The following is a 15,828-nucleotide window of genomic DNA, read 5'->3' on the forward strand; positions in this document are numbered from 1 at the left end:
GTCTCCTAAAACCCTTTAGACAGCCAGTTATAACTGTCCTGAAACAGCCGCCGTACTGGACCCATTAGTCTTCTAAAAGCCCTTTAGACAGCCAGCCATTACTGTCTTAAACAACAGCTGAAGTGAATTCATTAGTCTCCTTAAAAGCTATAGGGATAGCCAGTCATAACTGTTCAAACAACCGCTGGACTAGACCCATCTGCAATCTCCTTTTACTAGCTACCAACAGCCACTAGACTCCTAAAAACTCAGTCCCATAATATATGATATGAAAAAGGCACTGCCTAAAAGCGAGTTGTTGATCAACAAGATGTACATTTGAAATGCCTGATTTCACTGAATCATATATATATATATATATTTGATTTGCTTGAATTTAGCAAGATTTAAACAAGACATGTGCCAACCCATCCACACCTACCAATGTGTCACATTATTATTGCTTTCCTCTTAATCTGGACCAATAAGAGACAACGTATTTCTCATTCACAGAAAGTAATAAAAGTTCTCCAACCTTAAACTGGAAAGCAATGTTCATGGTTGAACAAATGTGCTCTTGTATTAAGTGGTGAAAAATGGAATTTGGTTTCGGTCACATACTTTTCAAACCATTAACATATATCTTTTTTATATTTGTTAAAAGACTTTAAGCTGATTTTCTTTCCATATGAAAGCTTAAAGAGACATTTTGTAGTTCAAAATTTGTTTTGATCCATTCACCAGGTTGAAAGGTCTCATTGCTTGTTGCGGTAAGTGTTTCGTGATTATTGAAGTTCCAGCCACATCTCCTAAAGTTGATTGTATGGGCAGCTTAAGGTTATTGGTTTTTAATTACCACAAACAATACCATAAAGGACCTAAGACATTTTGAATGATTGGTGTTTAACGTTTCATACAACTATAAATGTTTTAATGTCTTAAAACCTATCTTACTTACATGTAAATTGATAAGCCGGTTAATAAATTGATCAAAAAGAATTCTGTGATATTTATTCTGAAGGCCTTGCTGGGGCCTTCTAATAGCTCAACACTACTTTGGCTAAAGCAATACCTCCAACTTCCAATTTAAGTCTTAGTAGGTGACCTGTACTTGCATATGTGCATTTTTACATGTAATTTAACTACATAATAACATGCCATATTTTCCGGTTTATAAACAGCACTTTTTTCCTCTTGAGTCGGGTGTCCAAATTAAATACCAGAGTGGCTTATATGTGGAAAAGAAAAAAAATCAGCAGAGTGAAAATTTATTTTTTGAAAAACCAGGAAGCATACAAATATGAGAAGGTACTGATTTTTTAAAAACAATTTTTTTTACACGAATACCTGCCTGTCACGTCTTTGTGACAGAAACAGATCGTCTAGAATCGTACACAGGATGGTTTGATGATTGAAATAAAAATAACATTTTTGTGGATTTAGTTAATTATGCCTTTTAATATAAATTGCAATAATATCTTCTGGAATTTCACTGTTGCTTCAAAGCCATAATTCAAGTTAACAATAGCCTTTTGCATCCTGGGATCGATAGGTCATCAGGTTATAGGTCAAATTTTAGAATGACAGCCATGCTTGTTGATGATATGAATGTCTTCATGTAACTTACAAGAAGAAATAATATGGAACAATAAGGATTTGTTCAGCATGGAACAGCCATTTAGTATTTAACAGTATAGACACTGATTGAATTATTGTTGAGTAAACCGACATAATGTTGGGCCCAATATCTGTGTGTAGACAATCTGAATAGTCCCCCACCATTGACATTTGCTATTTTATGTTCTTTGAAATACATCAGTAAGATAAAGGATTATTTGTGTGTGATTTATTTGAAATTTTATGAAATGTTTTACTGGTGATCTTGTAAAATGCCCTCCATTGTCTGTTGTATCAACAACTTTACTCTGTGTAACAGTTACCACTTCGTAAGAGAAGGTGCAATTTATACTCTGGCACTGCTTATATGTGGATGAAATAGAAAAAAATTGGTAATAATTGGCTCTGCGGCTTATAATCCATCAAATACAGTGTATCTAAGGTAGTGAAAAAATAATGCTACAACATTCATAATGTTCCTCATTATTATCATGCAGTGTTAGATAAAGATTCTGTAGAATGGTCTATAAAAGTCCTACTGTTCAATATATATCTCCTTAGTGACATAAGTGATAATATAGATGGTCTTATGAATGATCATAGTTATCAGACAACAGACAGATGAACAACAAGTTTAATTTGGCAGTACCTGTTGATTTCAGAAGGCATCTCTGGGGCATAGCACCGGGATCTCATTAGCAGTCAATATAGGCATCTAAAATGAAATATTCATGGGCAACCCTGTCCCAGCGTTGTATGTAATGTAGAGTTTGTAGTAAAGCTCATTCAATGACCTTTTGAGGCATAGGAGTTTAAAATGACCCCAGTTACTTTCAAGAATCATGTTCAAACTATATAGAAAGATCCCTTTTAAAACTAGAAATACCAGGCACAAACCCTGCTATATCTATATGGTCATTTAACAGGGTTTTCCATAAGAGCCGGTCGCCGGCCAATTTGACCGGCTTCTTTGATCATTTGGCCGCATATACCAATCCAGTTCCAGAATAATGTTCCATACACGACTACACATACACGGCAGGTCCACCCCAACTTCGCCGCGTTGGGGCTCGGGTCGGCTTGTTTCGTCAGCCTCCTACTTTCACTACACAGCCTACTACTAACAAAATTATGGAAAACCCTGATTTAAGTGATTTCACTATTTTTGTACATCATGTACAAAAATGTCTGCTTTTAGCATTCACTAATTCACAATATTGAAAAAAATATTAGATTCTTTTCATTTTTGTGGAAGTTTGAAATAGACTTACATTATTTGAGTGAATTGGTAGGCATAACAGCAGCTAGTAATTAGCAACCTTTTGGATATACATGTTGTACTTTACTGTAAAAATCTGAACTGAAACAGTATTAGGTTGTTTCCCTTATACTGTAGATTCTCTGCATGTTAGATTCAGAAAGAGTTATCGTTCTTGGTCCATTTGATGTCATTTAGTCATGGAGAAGTATATATAGTTTTATCCAATCAGAATGAAGTGAAATAGAGTTCACACATCACCAGATGAAAATCAATGATACTGATATGTCCAAAAATTAAAGAGAATATATATTTATATGAGTGATGTTACACCCTGTGATGTTAAAGTTCTTATCTGTCTTATGTGATGTTAGTTACAGCTGGTTTGTTACCTTTTATGCTATACTTTGTATGTGTTACCTGTGATGTTATACCTGTTGTATGTTACCTGTGATGTTATACCTGTTGTATGTTACCTGTGTTGTTACACCTGTTTATGTTACCTGTGATGTTACACCTGTTGTATGTTACCTGTGATGTTACACCTGTTGTATGTTACCTGGGATGTTACTTGTGATGTTACACCTGTTGTATGTTACCTGTGATGTTACGCCAGTTGTATGTTACCTGTGATGTTACACCTGTTGTATGTTACATGTGATGTTACACCTGTTGTATGTTACCTGTGATGTTACACCTGTTGTATGTTACATGTGATGTTACACCTGTTTATGTTACCTGTGATGTTACACCTGTTGTATGTTACTTGTGATGTTACCTGTAATTTTACACCTTTTGTACGTTACCTGTGATGTTATACCTGTGGTATGCTACCTGTGATGTTACACCTGTTGTACCTTACCTGTGATGTTACCTGTGATATTACATCTGTTGTATGTTACCTGTTGTGTTACATGTTATCTGTGCTGTAGCAGGCAATAATACATGTATGTGATCGGCAATGAGTGTTTCATTAGCATACTGCTACTTTAACATCTTGTTAATTGAACATGATGCTGCCTGTGATGTGATTGAGGAGGATCTGATGGCAATAAGATGTATGTTTAATAGGTGCAAACGCAGAATGTCAGACATGGCCTAATAAAAAGGATCATGCTTCTTGAAGTTTTTTTTTTTGGTTGCTTGTGATGTTTTATCGTAAAGAATTAACTTTAGTATAACAAACATGACAGAAGGTCTTCTGTATAGCTGATTTTTAGTCTAAACGTAATGTGGTTACAATTTCAACCTATTGTCACAGCCTTTGGAACTAGCTGTTGCTACCAATTTTAGCTTTCTGATTGGTGGAAATATTCCAACAGCTTATTAGTTACCCCTAGTGGCAGTTGTATGCTATAAACAATGCTGCCATCTTTCAAAATAATGTCAAGCCTACATACTGTCGCTTTACGTAAACCAAGTCTTATACTAAAAATTTACAGACAATGTGTCCATGAAAATATTTGGATTGAGTTTTTCGTCAGTCACTTACAAGTATTGGCTGGGGTTTGCAGAGGATTCTCTGAGCTGGAACAATATGGTGGAATGCACAAAATTACGGAATCAATGACATCTTTTCTTAGCAGTATATCCAAATATGTGCAAATATTGATAGCCTTATCGGTGACATGAAGAATCGTAAACTTTCTAGAAAATATTTTAGAATAATTAACATCATAGATTTGATCACAATATATCTCTTTTATGTTGATATTTGTAAATTTGAGTAATAGAGAATTAAGTTTTCCTCATTTACCAGTGGCACTCTACATTGCGTATCATATTAGAGGGCAACATCTTGCATTATATATATGAAAATACTAAATAAAGTAAGTGACAGCAGGAGATATGGACTTAAGATTATAATACATTGATATACAAAGTTTCGGTGCCATATATGAAAAATGACAAAGTTACAACAATTTTACTCTAGCAAGAATGGTAGCTTGGCACATTTACGTTTTATACAAATACCATGGGTTATCATTATACATCTTCAGACACTGTTGCCTAACATATTCAAAGAAATTAGCAACATCAAAAAATATATTGTTAATATGATTACAATACATCCTTGCACCGAGTTTCAGGTTGATATTTGTAAAATTGGTTAAGTTACGGAGAAATGAATTTTCCCCAATCACCGACGGTAGACGGGTGTATGTGTATCACGCTTGATAGTAGCAATATCTTGTTATCTGTTGATGTAATAGCGAGAAAAATTAATTACGAGAAAGAATCCTTACCATAATCATTTTATGACTTTTATTAGAGACATGTAACACATTTGGTTTTATATTCCTGGTCACATTATTATGCACAAAGTAGGTTATTATGATCTCCGTGAGTAAAGTTTTTTTTTTATCCTGCTGTCACATCATGCTCGTGTTGGCTGACACAAACTTAGGCCCCAATTCTATATTACAAGCAATTAGTACGTGGAGCATTGAAAGTAGGCTAGTGTACTTTGTCAGAGAGTAACTGTCTTATAATTACACATTTTGATGAGATAATTGCGTGTAGAATATCCTTATTATGAAGAATAAGTAATTATATAATCGTCAAAATCACAGAAATGCCCCGAGAACACCAATCGGGCCATGTTTGGTAAATAATAAATTTGTAGTCATAAGACCCAACACAGATTCCACACATGTTTTAAAACACTTTGTCCTGATTTCAGATGATGTTGACTCCAATATTTAGCATTAATATATACAGTACTAATTAGGGTATTTCACTATCTGGTGAAAAGACCTATTGTTATTGTTATGTTTCTCATGATCATTTTTCTTCTTCTTATTATTATTATTCTTCAAAAATTTTGATTTGTAAGAGAGACATTTATAGTCTATTTAGTTTATTGTAGGTATGTATTTGAAGGAGTCCTTGTTCTTTTTTAAAAGTATGTCAAAAATCCAATATGGCTACCTTGAGGCTGTACATTAAAACTTTGAAATAGCCATATCTCAGAAATTGTTGGTTGTAGAGTTCATGCGATTTTATCATTTGTAGATAATTTCTATATTTCACTTTTTCCCATTACTTGTTAGTACAAAATATTTCACATAAAAAAGTTGGGTCCATAATGTCATGGCGACGAAATTGATGTCTTCAGTATTTCTTCAGCATTTCTCATTAACACTGGACGTCATTTTTTAAAATTTCCTTTAATCTTTTGAAATGTTGACAAATTAGTATAACTTGTTTTAGACCTATATAAATTACTTGTATTTTTTGCTTAGTTGTCATTGAAAAGGTTTTTCCAGATGTTCAGTACCAAAGTTCAAATTGGAAATTAGCTATAATGTTTGATAATATAAATGATCTTGACCTATTGTCAAGGTCACGGTATTCAGTTATGTCAAAGTCTTCAAATAGTATGTTCTCAATAACCAAGACACACATAGTGATGATATTTTGTTTTGTCAGTAGCATACTGTGATTAATTGCTAGTGAATGTGTTTATAAAATCATGCCTTAAAATTCAACTTTCGGTTCTTGATATTGGTCAAAGTTGAATATTGCTGTTGATATTTGATATTTAGAAAGCTCTGGTCAATGACTTTCAAGTTTGATGATACAAATGGCCTTGGCCCACTTTCAAGGTTAACAGATTCAGTTATGTCATTATCTTAAAATAGTGTTTTCTCAATAACCACGAAGCACTCAGTGATGAGATTTTATCAGTAGCATATTATGATCAATTGTTATAGAATGTGTTTACATAAAATCATGTCTAAAAATACAATTTCTGTATCTCGATAGGGATTCAAATTTAAAAATTGCTGTTTTGGGTTACAAAACTTTGAAAAATTCAAGTTCCATAAAGTCTAGAGCCTTGATATTTCACATGTAAAATATTCCTGTCGTTAGCTATCAGGTGTGATGATATGAATGAATTTCAACAGGAGTCACTTTTGTTAAAAATGTGCAAATGGCTTCTTTTCAACCCAGAGATTCACAATTTTATCCTAAGAAATGTTGTCATTTTTCATGACACAATGAAAAATTTCTTTTTTTCCTGAAACTGACAGACATTGTTACACCTGTATGTGACAAATTAAAAAAAAAAAACAGTGTGACATTTGTGTGGTATTAAGACTTGCAGAAATGTGTCACACTTGTATGTGACTATGTGACAGAGAAGTACATTTTCTCACCTCTACTTGACTCTGACTTACAAAAGAATGTTGTCGCAGCGGTGTGTGACTGAGACTTGAAGGGTTGATGTTACACCCAACTGTGACTTGTACGTATAGATCCTTTGTCAATGGGATTCTTTCAACTTTTTACGAAAGATAGTTTTTGTATGATATTTTAAGGAAAAGGCCGCTTGACAGAAAGTAGAATAGATTGTTATGATTTCCTCATAGGTTACAAATTGCGTCAGTCAATACTTTAGTTGCTTTTTGTCATATAGAGGATATGACACGAGTAAACTCACTATATTTGGTCTACTTGCCTGTAATTACCTTCCGTTTATAGCTTGCTGGTCACAAAGGAACTATTTTTAGAAAATAATTAACTATTATTGGATTTTGACGTGAACTGAGGTAGCAAATAGTTACGAATTTGTATTTTAGAATCTACTCCCACACAGGATATGTACTCTGACAACCACCCACTAAATTGATACTAATCTGTTCTCATGGATATTGTCTCTGAAGGATCAGAAAGTACTGATCAATTCAGTAGAGTATAGTATGTGTATATTTATATCGTAGACACTTGTATAGGTGTTAGGTAAGATTTATATCACAGACACCTGTAAAGGTGTTAGGTAAGATTTATATCACAGACACCTGTACAGGTGTTAGGTAAGATTTATATCACAGACACCTGTACAGGTGTTAGGTAAGATTTATATCACAGACACTTGTACAGGTGTGAGGTAAGATTGATATCACAGACACCTGTACAGGTGGTAGGTATGATTTATATCACAGACACCTGTACAGGTGTTAGGTGAGATTTATATCACAGACAGTCACACTTGTACAGGTGTTAGGTAAGATTTTATCACAGACACTTGTACAGGTGTGAGGTAAGATTGATATCACAGACACCTGTACAGGTGTTAGGTAAGATTTATATCACAGACACCTGTAAAGGTGTTAGGTAAGATTTATATCACAGACACTTGTACAGGTGTTAGGGAAGATTTATATCACAGACACTTGTACAGGTGTGAGGTAAGATTGATATCACAGACACTTGTACAGGTGTGAGGTAAGATTGATATCACAGACACCTGTACAGGTGTTGGGTAAGATTTATATCACAGACACCTGTACAGATGTTAGGTCAGATTTATATCACAGACACCTGTACAGGTGGTAGGTATGATTTATATCACAGACACCTGTACAGGTGTTAGGTGAGATTTATATCACAGACAGTCACACTTGTACAGGTGTTAGGTAAGATTTTATCACAGACACTTGTACAGGTGTTAGGTAAGATTTATATCAAATACACTTGTACAGATTGTGGAGGTCACAGTATCATTGATAGAAAGTTTACAGGTTGTAGAGGTCACAGTATCATTGATAGAAAGTTTACAGATTGTAGAGGTCACAGTATCATTGATAGAGAGTCTACAGATTGTAGAGGTCACAGTATCATTGATAGAGAGTCTACGGGTTGTAGAGGTCACAGTATCATTGATAGAGAGTCTACAGATTGTAGAGGTCACAGTATCATTGATAGAGAGTCTACAGATTGTAGAGCTCACAGTATCATTGATAGAGAGTCTACAGATTGTAGAGGTCACAGTATCATTGATAGAGAGTCTACAGGTTGTAGAGGTCACAGTATCATTGATAGAGAGTCTACAGATTGTAGAGGTCACAGTATCATTGATAGAGAGTCTACAGGCTGTAGAGGTCACAGTATCATTGATAGAGAGTCTACAGGCTGTAGAGGTCACAGTATCATTGATAGAGAGTCTACAGGTTGTAGAGGTCACTGTATCATTGATAGAGAGTCTACAGGCTGTAGAGGTCACAGTATCATTGATAGAGAGTCTACAGGCTGTAGAGGTCACAGTATCATTGATAGAGAGTCTACAGGTTGTAGAGGTCACAGTATCATTGATAGAGAGTCTGCAGGTTGTAGAGGTCACAGTATCATTGATAGAGAGTCTACAGGTTGTAGAGGTCACAGTATCATTGATAGAGAGTCTACAGATTGTAGTGGTCACAGTATCATTGATAGAGAGTCTACAGATTGTAGAGGTCACGGTATCATTGATAGAGAGTCTACAGGTTGTAGAGGTCACGGTATCATTGATAGAGAGTCTACAGATTGTAGAGGTCACAGTATCATTGATAGAGAGTCTACAGGTTGTAGAGGTCACAGTATCATTGATAGAGAGTCTACAGGTTGTAGTGGTCACAGTATCATTGATAGAGAGTCTACAGATTGTAGAGGTCACAGTATCATTGATAGAGAGTCTACAGGTTGTAGAGGTCACAGTATCATTGATAGAGAGTCTACAGATTGTAGAGGTCACAGTATCATTGATAGAGAGTCTACAGGTTGTAGAGGTCACAGTATCATTGATAGAGAGTCTACAGATTGTAGAGGTCACAGTATCATTGATAGAGAGTCTACAGGTTGTAGAGGTCACAGTATCATTGATAGAGAGTCTACAGGTTGTAGAGGTCACAGTATCATTGATAGAGAGTCTACAGATTGTAGAGGTCACAGTATCATTGATAGAGAGTCTACAGGTTGTAGAGGTCACAGTATCATTGATAGAGAGTCTACAGGTTGTAGAGGTCACAGTATCATTGATAGAGAGTCTACAGGTTGTAGAGGTCACAGTATCATTGATAGAGAGTCTACAGGTTGTAGAGGTCACTGTATCATTGATAGAGAGTCTACAGGTTGTAGAGGTCACAGTATCATTGATAGAGAGTCTACAGGTTGTAGAGGTCACAGTATCATTGATAGAGAGTCTACAGGTTGTAGAGGTCACAGTATCATTGATAGAGAGTCTACAGGTTGTAGAGGTCACAGTATCATTGATAGAGAGTCTACAGATTGTAGAGGTCACAGTATCATTGATAGAAAGTCTACAGATTGTAGTGATCACAGTATCATTGATAGAGAGTCTACAGGTTGTAGAGGTCACAGTATCATTGATAGAGAGTCTACAGGTTTTAGAGGTCACAGTATCATTGATAGAGAGTCTACAGGTTGTAGAGGTCACAGTATCATTGATAGAGAGTTTACAGATTGTAGAGGTCATAGTGTAATTGAATGAAAATTTACACATGATACAAAAGAATAGATGTTATTAAACAACACTATAGGTATAGTTAGAGAAGGCTACAGTATAACTGGTGATATGTCTACTGTCCAGTTGATCTTTGTAAGCATTCTCTAGTAGTATTACACAACTCCAAGGGTCAAAACGGATCCGATCAGCTGTCTTCATATTATTACATTGTAGGCCTGCTTTTGTCAACTTTCTCCTGTACCTGTCAAGCACTATCGTGAATCTGATCTTGATGTCTGGCAACCTGAGCATTGGTTGCCTGCTGTTATTGGCCATATATTGATTGTCTCACCTTGAGGCGTGCTGAGAGGTGTTTCAATAGATCTGACATAGCCACATCAAAACCAGGTCCAACACCTGATGTCCATGTCAGAGATATTGGCATCACTACCACCAAATTGATCAAATATATACCCACTGAAAGAAATTACTTATACCAACTTCAGGACACAGCTTTACACGTGGTTCCCTAGTGTTGGTGTTAAATCCACGGATGATGGCTTACATTTAAGGTCCAATATACACATCCCCAAACTCTGGCATTTTTTGTGTTTTCTTTTCCTTTCTCAATTTTACAGCTGCCTGTGTCTTTATAAATTGTGAAAATATAGTATTGCTTTCTCAAGATTGATAAAGACATTATTGATTTTTATTTTGTTTTGGACAGAAGGCTAATAGACAAAAAGAACAAGCTGTTTTTATCTATAAAACATAGCAAAAAATCACTTTGATACATATTACAATACTTTGATTTCAACTCACCAAATATATATGGGTATCTTATAGCGAAATATAGTATATCACCTGTCATCAATTTCTTGTCTCTATATATAAACTATGTACGGTTCCACAGTTAAATGTTGCCAGAACACTAACATATGTCGGCAGAAACAATGCCTAGATATAGAAATGGTAATGGAGATTAAACACCTGTAACTAAGTTCCACAGTTTAGCTAAGCAATTATTCATTAAGAGTTTTCCTGCCTCTCAGTAAATAAAGTAACATTTTAAATGCAAATGGAATCTATAACACAATTTCATATTCAGAGAAACTGAAATTGTTTAATTGATGGATTCATTACATAACCAACAAAATTATCTGTTTATTAAAATCAGACTCGTGCATTTCACATTAATATACCTCAATATACCCATGTTTGCCTATACACACTTTGTGTTTGTCATAACATTCGGATGAGTTTTTATTCTTTAGAGAAACACATGGTCCAATAGTAATTGTTATTGCCTTAGCACTAACCTCATTACCAGTGTAACAGAAGCACCAGAATTATCTGAAAATCTGTGACAACTAATGTCCATTACCAAATAATACATGGTTTTGGGTAACTGGTGACCTTGCACATTTATTTAGGGTTGTCAGCATTTTATGTCCTTGGAAACTGTTTTGTGATATAATAGTGGTCAATCATTGATGACCTTGGATAGTGTTTTATAATATATTCACTGTAGTTGTCAATCATTGATGACCTTGGACAGTGTTTTGTGATATATAGTTGTCAATCATTGATGACCTTGGACAGTGTTTTGTGATCTATAATTATCAATCATTGATGACCTTGGACAGTGTTTTGTGATATATAGTTGTCAATCATTGATGACCTTGGACAGTGTTTTGTGATATATTCACTGTAGTTGTCAATCATTGATGACCTTGGACAGTGTTTTGTGATATATAGTTGTCAATCATTGATGACCTTGGACAGTGTTTAGTGATATAATAGTTGTCAATCATTGATGACCTTGGACAGTGTTTTGTGATCTATAATTATCAATCATTGATGACCTTGGACAGTGTTTTGTGATCTATAATTATCAATCATTGATGACCTTGGACAGTGTTTTGTGATCTATAATTATCAATCATTGATGACCTTGGACAGTGTTTTGTGATCTATAATTATCAATCATTGATGACCTTGGACAGTGTTTTGTGATCTATAATTATCAATCATTGATGACCTTGGACAGTGTTTTGTGATCTATAATTATCAATCATTGATGACCTTGGACAGTGTTTTGTGATCTATAATTATCAATCATTGATGACCTTGGACAGTGTTTTGTGATCTATAATTATCAATCATTGATGACCTTGGACAGTGTTTTGTGATCTATAATTATCAATCATTGATGACCTCGGACAGTGTTTTGTGATCTATAATTATCAATCATTGATGACCTCGGACAGTGTTTTGTGATCTATAATTATCAATCATTGATGACCTCGGACAGTGTTTTGTGATCTATAATTATCAATCATTGATGACCTCGGACAGTGTTTTGTGATCTATAATTATCAATCATTGATGACCTCGGACAGTGTTTTGTGATCTATAATTATCAATCATTGATGACCTCGGACAGTGTTTTGTGATCTTTAATTATCAATCATTGATGAGCTTGGACAGTGTTTTGTGATCTATAATTATCAATCATTGATGACCTTGGACAGTGTTTTGTGATATAATAGTTGTCAATCATTGATGACCTCGGACAGTGTTTTGTGATCTATAATTATCAATCATTGATGACCTTGGACAGTGTTTTGTGATCTATAATTATCAATCATTGATGACCTTGGACAGTGTTTTGTGATATAATAGTTGTCAATCATTGATGACCTTGGACAGTGTTTTGTGATATATTCACTGTAGTTGTCAATAATTGATGACCTTGGACAGTGTTTTGTGATATATAGTTGTCAATCATTGATGACCTTGGACAGTGTTTTGTGATCAATCATTGATGACCTTGGACAGTGTTTTGTGATCTATAATTATCAATCATTGATGACCTTGGACAGTGTTTTGTGAACTTTAATTATCAATCATTGATGACCTTGGACAGTGTTTTGTGATCTATAATTATCAATCATTGATGACCTTGGACAGTGTTTTGTGATCTATAATTATCAATCATTGATGACCTTGGACAGTGTTTTGTGATCTATAATTATCAAATTGATTATAATTGATCTATAATTATCAATCATTGATGACCTCGGACAGTGTTTTGTGATCTATAATTATCAATCATTGATGACCTCGGACAGTGTTTTGTGATCTATAATTATCAATCATTGATGACCTCGGACAGTGTTTTGTGATCTATAATTATCAATCATTGATGACCTCGGACAGTGTTTTGTGATCTATAATTATCAATCATTGATGACCTCGGACAGTGTTTTGTGATCTATAATTATCAATCATTGATGACCTCGGACAGTGTTTTGTGATCTATAATTATCAATCATTGATGACAGTGTTTTGTGATATTATAATTATCAATCATTGATGAAAAGACACAGTGTTTTGTGTTTTGATGACCTCGGACAGTGTTCTATATAATTATCAATCAATCATCAATCATTGATGACCTTGAGTGCTTTGTGACCATTGATGACCTTGGACAGTGTTTTGTGATCTATAATTATCAATCATTGATGACCTTGGACAGTGTTTTGTGTGATGACCATTGATGACCTCGGACAGTGTTTTGTGATCTATAATTATCAATCATTGATGACCTGATGGACAGTGTTTTGTGATCTATAATTATCAATCATTGATGACCTTGGACAGTGTTTTGTGATCTATAATTATCAATCATTGATGACCTTGGACAGTGTTTTGTGATCTATAATTATCAATCATTGATGACCTTGGACAGTGTTTTGTGATCTATAATTATCAATCATTGATGACCTTGGACAGTGTTTTGTGATATATAATTTTCAATCATTGATGACCTTGGACAGTGTTTTGTGATCTATAATTATCAATCATTGATGACCTTGGACAGTGTTTTGTGATCTATAATTATCAATCATTGATGACCTTGGACAGTGTTTTGTGATATAATAGTTGTCAATCATTGATGACCTTGGACAGTGTTTTGTGATATAATGTTGTCAATCATTGATGACCTTGAAAAGTGTTTTGTGATCTATAATTATCAATCATTGATGACCTTGGACAGTGTTTTGTGATCTATAATTATCAATCATTGATGACCTTGGACAGTGTTTTGTGATCTATAATTATCAATCATTGATGAGCTTGGACAGTGTTTTGTGATCTATAATTATCAATCATTGATGACCTTGGACAGTGTTTTGTGATATAATAGTTGTCAATCATTGATGACCTTGGACAGTGTTTTGTGATCTATAATTATCAATCATTGATGACCTTGGACAGTGTTTTGTGATCTATAATTATCAATCATTGATGACCTTGGACAGTGTTTTGTGATATAATAGTTGTCAATCATTGATGACCTTGGACAGTGTTTTGTGATATAATGTTGTCAATCATTGATGACCTTGAAAAGTGTTTTGTGATCTATAATTATCAATCATTGATGACCTTGGACAGTGTTTTGTGATATAATTATCAATCATTGATGACCTTGGACAGTGTTTTGTGATATGATAGTTGTCAATCATTGATGACCTTGGACAGTGTTTTGTGATATAATGTTGTCAATCATTGATGACCTTGGACAGTGTTTTGTGATCTATAATTATCAATCATTGATGACCTTAGACAGTGTTTTGTGATCTATAATTATCAATCATTGATGACCTTGGACAGTGTTTTGTGATCTATAATCATCAATCATTGATGACCTTGGACAGTGCTTTGTGATCTATAATTATCAATCATTGATGACCTCGGACAGTGCTTTGTGATCTATAATTATCAATCATTGATGACCTCGGACAGTGTTTTGTGATCTATAATTATCAATCATTGATGACCTTGGACAGTGTTTTGTGATCTATAATTATCAATCATTGATGACCTTGGACAGTGTTTTGTGATCTATAATTATCAATCATTGATGACCTTGGACAGTGTTTTGTGATATAATAGTTGTCAATCATTGATGACCTTGGACAGTGTTTTGTGATATAATAGTTGTCAATCATTGATGACCTTGGACAGTGTTTTGTGATCTATAATTATCAATGATTGATATGACCTTGGACAGTGTTTTGTGATATAATAGTTGTCAATCATTGATGACCTTGGACAGTGTTTTGTGATCTATAATTATCAATCATTGATGACCTCAGACAGTGTTTTGTGAACTATAATTATCAATCATTGATGACCTTGGACAGTGTTTTGTGATCTATAATTATCAATCATTGATGACCTTGGACAGTGCTTTGTGATCTATAATTATCAATCATTGATGACCTCGGACAGTGTTTTGTGATCTATAATTATCAATCATTGATGACCTTGGACAGTGCTTTGTGATCTATAATTATCAATCATTGATGACCTCGGACAGTGTTTTGTGATCTATAATTATCAATCATTGATGACCTTGGACAGTGCTTTGTGATCTATAATTATCAATCATTGATGACCTCGGACAGTGCTTTGTGATCTATAATTATCAATCATTGATGACCTTGGACAGTGCTTTGTGATCTATAATTATCAATCATTGATGACCTTGGACAGTGTTTTGTGATCTATAATTATCAATCATTGATGACCTTGGACAGTGTTTTGTGATCTATAATTATCAATCATTGATGACCTTGGACAGTGTTTTGTGATCTATAATTATCAATCATTGATAACCTTGGACAGTGTTTTGTGATATGATAATTTTCAATCATTGATGACCTTGGAAACATGA

The 15,828-nt window shown here is 34.4% G+C and overlaps 1 protein-coding gene across 2 annotated transcripts in view; it reads left to right on the forward strand.

The window, feature by feature from the left end:
- LOC132554845 (serine/arginine repetitive matrix protein 2-like) overlaps positions 1 to 15,828 on the forward strand; it is a 167,106-nt gene that overhangs the window by 441 nt on the left and 150,837 nt on the right. The window lies entirely within an intron of this gene.

This window comes from Ylistrum balloti, unplaced genomic scaffold (genome assembly GCF_031769215.1).
Source record: "Ylistrum balloti isolate Yb309-2 unplaced genomic scaffold, AGI_CSIRO_Ybal_v1 Utg369566, whole genome shotgun sequence".
In the NCBI taxonomy this organism is placed as follows: Eukaryota; Metazoa; Mollusca; class Bivalvia; order Pectinida; family Pectinidae; genus Ylistrum; species Ylistrum balloti.